Below are 8746 nucleotides of genomic sequence, written 5' to 3' on the forward strand. Positions count from 1 at the left end.
CAATGGGAGAGAAATGCTGCAGATTAGACTGACACAGGCCGATATTTACATTTTACATTTTAGCAGACGACTTACACAATGAGCAATTGAGGGTTAAGGGCTTTGCTCAGGGACCCAACAGTGGCAACTTGGTGGTGGCGGGGCTTGAACCGGCAACCTTTTGTTTACTAGACCAGTACCTTAACCACTGAGCTGTCACTGCCCAAACTGATATGTATGAAGCAGAAGGAGTCTTAGTAACGCCGTGCGTGCATATCAGCATAACAACCTGTTTACTACTCTGCCGTTTGAGTAGTGCAGTGGGCAGAGCACAGCACGCATATTTTTCCGCCCTAGGTTCAAACCCAGCTTAGGGCGAAACTAAAGTAACACAAGAAGGGCCGGTGCTATGGGGGCGCTGGGGTGGGCTTTGCTGCCCCAGATTTTCTCACTGCCCTCCTAAGCAACGCAGTCCAGAACCGGGGCTGCATGTCAGTGTGAAGATGGATTATGTAAAAATGTTGTTTGTGCTATTGAGAAAATTTTTTACATGATGTTCTTTATGTTGTTTTGCCTAAAATATGGTTCTGATTTATTATTATAAAGAATGAAAATAATAAATGTTAAACAGCCTAAATAAAACATTTTGATAATGTTCCTATGACGGTGTAAGACCTGTTATGTTTTTATAGGTGCAACCCTAATCGCCTACCCCCGCTCCCACTCAGGTAAACACCCGCCATATAACCCCCCCACCCTATGCCTTCCACCAACCCGCCAGCCCAGGGTGTTCCTTATTTCCAGTTCTGAAAGTTGGCAACCCTAAGTCTCACACACACGCGCATGCGTATTAAATCCGTTATCTGATATACAATTTAGCGCACTGTGTAGGGAACATAAATCAATTGTCTAATTCACTATCTAGTGCACTGTGTAGGGAACATAAACCAATTGTCTAATTCACTATCTAGTGCACTACGTAGGGAACATAAATTCATATCTTAAATACTATCTAGTGCACTATGTAGTGAACATGCATGCGTTATCTAATACACTATCTAGTGCACTATGTAGGGAACATAAATCCGTGATCTGATGTACAATCTAGTGCACTGTGTAGGAAACATAAACCAATTGTCTAATTCACTATCTAGTGCACTACGTAGGGAACATAAATTCATATTTAAAATATTACCTAGTGCACTATGTAGGGAACATAAATCAGTTATCTGATATACAATTTAGTGCAATATGTAGGGAACCTAAATCTGTTAACTAGTACTATACCTAAAGCATTACGTAAGAAACAGAAGTCTATTATCTAGTACACTATCTAGTGCACTAAGTAAGGAACATAAATTCTTTTCTAATATACAATCTAGTGCACTATGTAGGGAACATAAATCTATTATTTTTCACACTATCTAGTGCACTATGTAGTACACATTAATGTGTTTGTGTGTGCGAGAGGTTTTTTAGCTTTTTTTTTTCTTTTTCTTTTTTAGGCTTGGGGGGGTTGGGGTCGAGGTCCGAGGGTACCTCCCTGAAATGAGTTTTTGCAACTTGGGATGTCTGCATAATAATAACAAATTAAATCAAATTGACCATACAAAACATAAAATATTCTGGGTTCATACTGTCTGCAATGAAATAAAAGTCAAAATAAATCTAAGAAACACTGGGACAGCATGGAAAATGCATGCTGAGTTTCTTACATTTACTTTGACTTTTATTTCATTGCATACAGGATGAACCTGAGATACTTCATATTTTGTCTGGTCAACTTCATTTAATTTATTAATAAACATCCATTCCTGCATTTCAGGCCTGCAACACATTAAAAAAAAAAATGCATGGACGTCCCTGGAAAAGATGACGTCTTGAAGGCAGCACATGTTGCTCTAAGATCACAATGTAATTTTCTGCATCAATGCTACAATCACAGAAGTGTAAATGACCTTTGCCAAGGGCACTAACACAGCCCATACCATGACAGACCCTGGCTTTTGGACTTTGAACAGTCTGGATGGTCCTTTTCATCTTTGGTCCGGAGCGCACAGCGTCCATTAAAAAAAAAAAAATGCTAATTTATTGACCTGGAATGCTAATTTATCTGATCACAATACACGTTTCCATTGTGTGATGGTCCATCCTATATGCCTCTGAACCCAGAGAAGTTGACGCCGCTTCTGGACATGGTTAACATAAGGCTTCTTTTTTGCACAGTAAAGTTTTAAGTGGCATTTGTGCATGTAACTCCGTACTGTAGTGCTTGACAAAGGTTTGCCAAACTAATCCCTTGCCCATGTGGTTATATCAGCTATTGTTGAGTGGCGGTTCTTGATACAGTGCCGTCTGAGGGATCGAAGATCACAGGTGTTCAGCTTAAGCTTGCGCCCTTGGCCTTTGCGCACTGATATTTCTCCCAATTCCTTTTTTTTTCTATTTTATTTATGCATTTTCTCCCATTTTATAGCATAGTCAATTTGTCTTCCACTGCTGGGGGATCCCTGATTGCTGTAGAGGTGGGTTTGACTCACGCGCAGCCATTTGCGGAACCAATTTTCACCTATGCACTCTGCACAGGTGCCTCTCTATCTGCCAATCAGGGTCAACCAGTCAGCGTTTTAAAGACCCCACCCACATAGTCCGGCCATCCCGCCCTAGCAGAACTCTGTCTGCTGCAGGCACTGCCAATTGTGCCCAGCTGACCGGTGGCAATGCCGAGTTTCAAATCGAGGAGTTCAGAATCGAGGAGTTCAGAATCGAGGAGTTTAGAATCTCGGTGCTGGTGTGCTAGCGGAATATCCCACTGCGCCACCAGGGTGCCGCACATCAAATTTTAAAAGTAAAAAAAAAGTACACTAAACTTGTGCTAACACTGTAAAGGAACTTCCATCTAAACATAAGTGTTTAGGTTGTCATTTGAAGGCCATCCATGAGGTTTACATGCTTTACATTAAAAAGAAAGAAAAAAAGAAACTGATTTAGTAATAAAAAGCATCAGGACAGCAAAACATATTTACACATATTTACCTACTATCTTTAACATTTGAATTATTTTTATAAAATAAAATTTTAACTATTTTTAATTTCTTTTGTCTACACAAAACAATAAAACAACTGATACATTTCAGACTTTCTACTTTAGAGGGATTTTTTTTGTAACCATTTCTACCCTAAATGACAAATGATGTTAATAAACAATACATTTACTAATATATGCATTTCAAATACTGAACATCACATTTGATAAGAAATAAACGTCTAGGCTTTGAAAATATCGTAGAAAGTTTAAACCAAATCACATGCAAATTCACCGCCTGCATACACCAGATAGTCTAACAGAGGAAGCAGTAAAGTTTGCAATAATGCTTTGTACTTTAGTGAGACATTTCCCCAATTTGTTCAAGGCCAATCAACAAATGTTTAATAAAAGACCGTTTATTTATGTTTATTCTACACTAGAACTAGTGTATGGAGATGAATTATTGCCAAATTAAAAAGTAGTCACTACAGTGGAAGAATGAAAGTATGAAATGTAATACAACTTGTCACTGTTTACCATAGTAACATGCAGACTTCTAACCAAAATGAAAATCAAAACCTCTGTCCAGCCACTATAATTTGCTTACGCTCATACTGGGCTATACTAACCTCAAAATGTTCATGACCTCAACACAACTCCTTACTCCTCATTCCGCTGCCACTTTCCTTTTCATGAGTATAATAATAAATACATCTCCACTAAAATATAATGAAATAATTTTTCTCATTTATAAAGCAAAACTGAGTTATTTGTATTGTGGTATTGGTAGTGTTAGAATAATTAAAATTGGACACCCCACCAATTAGCAAAGTGAAGGATGTAGCAAAGTAAAACAGTGAGTTCCAATTAAGTTGGTGCAAGGTCGGTGTGAATAGCTACAGGTAGGGAGTGAACAGATAATTGGTAGTACACAGCTCCATAGAAGAACTCCCTAAATACCTTATACCGATAAGGTCGGTTCGGTGCCTCGGACAAGGTCAATGGCGCTGAGAAAGCAACATCTGAAAGAATTAATTAGGACTGGTTTGAACAGACCATGAGAACAAAGAACTCAGAAGGTGTGGGCAAAATTATAAAAGCACGTTGAACCCTGCGCTCGGGGTCTGTATCTCTCTGACTTGCATTGATTATTCTCTGAAAGCAGAAGTACAGATACCAGCTGGTGAGGCCTGAGGAGAACCAAACCCTTTTCTAAATAAATTTTGTTAGACTTGAGAACTTGGCTAGTTGATCATTTGTCACCCAAAACTCGATTTATCGGTTAGTAGCTTCATAATTAGAAGGCTACTGGTCACTGGGCCACTGTTGGGCCCTTGAGCAAGGCTGCGGCTTATGCTTAGTTCACAGTTAGTGTTCACAGTTAGCTTAGTTTGCTTGCTGACTGGTCGGTGCTAGATTTCGGTGTTCGCTCTGCGATTTAAACTCGGCTATCAATCGCTATGTGTGAACTACTCAACAACTCGATCTGAGCCGCTCGCCAAGTGCTCTGAAGACTAAAGAGAAGACTGAAGAGAGATTTTAAATATCTGAATCTGAGTTTTTGGATGTGGTATCACTAAACCCCTCGTCACTTCTCGCGTTTGTTTTCGTGACAGAACTTGGTTTGGGAGACCAGAGACGCTCGCCTGTGATTCCAGTTGGTGATAGATGGTGTAGTGTGAACCCCCTATCGCCGATAAGTCGTGTAGTGTGAAATACACACCGACTTGAAAGACTCCCGATTACAAGAGATCCAGTTGTGTAGTGTGAACTGTACAGCGACCTGGAACTTGCCATTACAGAACCCCCAGTCTGAGCCAGGAAAGCCATATCACCACAGTCATTAAATAACACTCATAAATTGAATGACAGAATCAATGGAAGCCTACCTTAACGGATACAGAAACTTGTATATGTTTTGACACACCCCCTCTGGAGCTACATAAATGGTTGGGAGTTTTCCAAACTTAGTTTTGTCTTTAGAGTTTGCTGAGTTTATAAATAAAGAATTAAACTGTACATAGACAAACTATCCGGAGCATAATACTTTGCTGCCTTGTTTTTTGAGGACAGGCCACAGAGAGATGATCACATGTGTAGAGAAGCACACTTTTTCATTGATTATGGAATCCCAAAATGCACTCAATATGTAAACAAATTTTGTCAGCACTCTACACCAAAGAAAAGTCTGTTACACTAATGTAATTATGATGGCGTATAATGCTAGGACCACCTCACATTGCATATTGCGCCTCATATTTCATACGCTATGCGAATGAAAATTTTGAAATCGCTAAACACAAACCTTAAATGTTGATGCTGTTTTAATGGCTGTGAATTAGGTAGGGCCCGAGTCATGATTGTCAACACAGCTGCAGTGAAAGCAAATAAGCAAAGCATGAGCACTCACCACAAACCACATTTATTCAATTTTACAATACAGCACCACAACATTGGGACAATATACGATGTAGTCACACAGATTACAATAAAAATATATTGAGTATAGTCTTTATAACATGGAGTTCTTTTTCTCTTCTCTCAAATAAATGATCACTTTCAAGAGTTAAATACAGCACTTTTATACAATTGACGGTTCAGTTTTTCATAGAGTATTTTTATACTGTAATCTATCAGTTTATGAAGTCCTATTAACACAGAGCAATCAAGACATGGTAATACACATGTATTGGTGGAAATGGTATGTGGTTGAAGGTTAGTGTTGATAACACTGGCACTTGAAACAACTTGTCTGAAAGCAAAGTCTTGCAGCTATGCTGAGAGCTAAATGTACTAAGCTTTTTGCACCAATTTTGGACAAAATTTAAATTTGGACAAAATTTGTGTAACTGTGTGTTACATATGAAGCTGGTGTACAGACCTATATGCACAGATACATGCTATGTCAGTGGCAAGACACAAATTGTGACCTTCTTTAAATACACTGATCAGCCATAACATTAAAACCACCTCCTTGTTTCTACACTCACTGTTGATTTTATCAGCTCCACTTACCATATAGAAGCACTTTGTAGTTCTACAATTACTGACTGTAGTCCATCTGTTTCTCTGCATGCTTTGTAAGCCCCCTTTTCATGCTGTTCTTCAATGGTCAGGACCCCCAGAGGACCACCACAGAGCAGGTATTATTTAGATGGTGGATCATTCTCAGCACTGCAGTGACACTGACATTATGGTGGTGTGTTAATGTGTGTTGTGCTGGTATGAGTGAATAAGACGCAGCACCGCTTCTGGACTGAGAATAGTCGACCAACCAAAAACATCCAGCCAACAGCATCCTGTGACCACTGATGAAGGTCTAGAAGATGACCAACTCAAACAGCAGCAATAAATGAGCGATCGTCTCTGACTTTACAAGGTCTACAAGGTGGACCAACTAGGTAGGAGTGTCTAATAGAGTGGACAGTGAGTGGGCACGATATTTAAAAACTCCAGCAGCGCCGCTGTGCCTGATCCACTCATACCAGCACAACACACACCAACACACCACCACCATGTCAGTGTCACTGCAGTGCTGAGAATCATCCACCACCTAAGTAATACCTACTCTGTAGTGGTCCTGTGGGGGTCCTGACCATTGAAGAACAGGGTAAAAGCAGGCTAAAAATGCATGCAAAGAAACAGATGGACTACAGTCAGTAATTGTAGAACTACAAAGTGCTTCTATATGGTAAGTGGAGCTGATAAAATGGACAGTGAGTGTAAAAACAAGGAGGTGGTTTTAATGTTATGGCTGATCAGTGTATGTAGATGGAGGATTGAGCACAAATAGGGGGGCTGCACAAAACCCCAAAAATACCCCCCTCCCCACCAATTTTTCCATATCCAATTACCCAATTGCATTTTGCTTCTCGCTCCTCTACTGCTGCTGACCTCCACTCCTGACTGACTCCCTCCAACATGTGTGCAGTAGCTGGCCGCTTTTTTTAACTGAACGAGACAAGCACATATGGAGGTCCGTATCGTGCATGGAGAGTCACGCACCGATCTCCATTATCCCCCGTCTCTGTGCAGGTGCCATCAACAGCCAGCAGAGGTCAGAATTGTAGCAAATAACCATTCTTTACAACCACTGTGCGCAGTAAAGCATTTTAGAACCTTGAGGCAAAAGAGCTACAACAGCAGAAGACCACATAACAGGAACCTAAAACTGCAGGGGCCACAGGCTCAATAAGACTCACCTGGACCATTTAATATTGGAAAAATGTTGCCTGGTCTAAGAAGCAATTTGCATGATGATCTACAGCTTTAGTAAATTGAATGTTCATTTCATTTTTGGCATTTAGCAGACGCTTTTATCCAAAGTGACTTACAGTACTCTGACAGTATACTGTCTAAGCAATTAAAGGTTAAGGGCCTTGCTCAAGGGCCCAACAGTGACAAACTGGCAGTGGTGGAACATGAATCAATTACTTGATTACTAGTCCAGTACTTTGTACTACAACTGCCCCAATGTTAATGCCAGATTGATTGTTAACACCAGAAGATTGATCGTGAGCCCGGATTAAGGTGACATAACGGTGTACATTGAATCGCATAGTACATCTAGCCCTGAATCCATTGCTAAAAGTATGTGATGTAAGTTTGGTTGCTGGTAGTTCAGAACACACACACACATACACTCACACAGGTAAATGTTAAGTATGCCAACAAATTAAACACATTCTAATGTATAGATGTAATGATAGACTTTTTCTCTATTTAATCACTGAGCAGAAACTCACTGCACATGTCCCTAAAAGAAGGAACTTAAGGCAAAAAGACTGATTAAAAATTAATACATCTCTGAAATTATAGCATATCTTAGATTGTTTTCGAGTAACGTCCGTTCACTGAATGAGGTACAGAATCATTTAGCAGCTCAACATGTCACAAAGTGACGACGCTAAACTGATAATTACAAAAATTACTATTTTTTTGTCTATAATACAAATTTAATAATACCTGAAAATAGAAGGGTGTGCTGATACAGACCGTGCAAACATGGCGTGGTCATGAGGAACAAGCAATACTCAACAAACCTGGAAAATGTTGTTACTGTTACCAGCAAACACCCCTCCTGATAGATGTGTCTCTAAGTTGCAAAAACAAACGTAACTATAATTATTTGTTGTGCTTTGAAATAGAAATCTGTTGGTAGAGGACAATGCTGCCATGCCTTACTACCTTCGTAGTACTACTACCTGCCTCACACAAATGATCATTCCCCAAAATAAAGTAATAAAACAGCAGAATTTAATTTTATAGCTCTGTAGAACTATTATACTGTATTAGTTTTACACATAAGAGCTTGCGTTCACAACCACACATTGCAACTTTTGATAGGTGCATTCAAAACCATTTGGTGTCTGGCAAGGTAGCTGGCAAGAAATGTAAATTCGTGCCACTCAGTGGTGTCATAAAACGCATGTAAGTAATACATATCTGTACCAGAATAAGGAATTAAATATATTCTTTAACCCTCTTTACATACATATTTCCCCAAACATGTACCAGCTGTGTCAAACCAGCAAGCCAAAGCTGTCAATGCACCTTATCAGGTTATTTAGTAACAAAGATGCCTCAGCATTTGGACTCCAGCTTTCATTTATCATCACAGCATCAAAGCAAATAAATAAAAGCAACAAAATTAAATATATTTAGTTCAAAGAGTGTTTTTTTTTTGTAATAAATGGACAAGGCTTGATTCTGACTGAGTTCATTGTGAGATTGTGAGAG

The sequence above is a fragment of the Trichomycterus rosablanca genome, chromosome 18, assembly GCF_030014385.1.
Source record: "Trichomycterus rosablanca isolate fTriRos1 chromosome 18, fTriRos1.hap1, whole genome shotgun sequence".
NCBI lineage: Eukaryota > Metazoa > Chordata > Actinopteri > Siluriformes > Trichomycteridae > Trichomycterus > Trichomycterus rosablanca.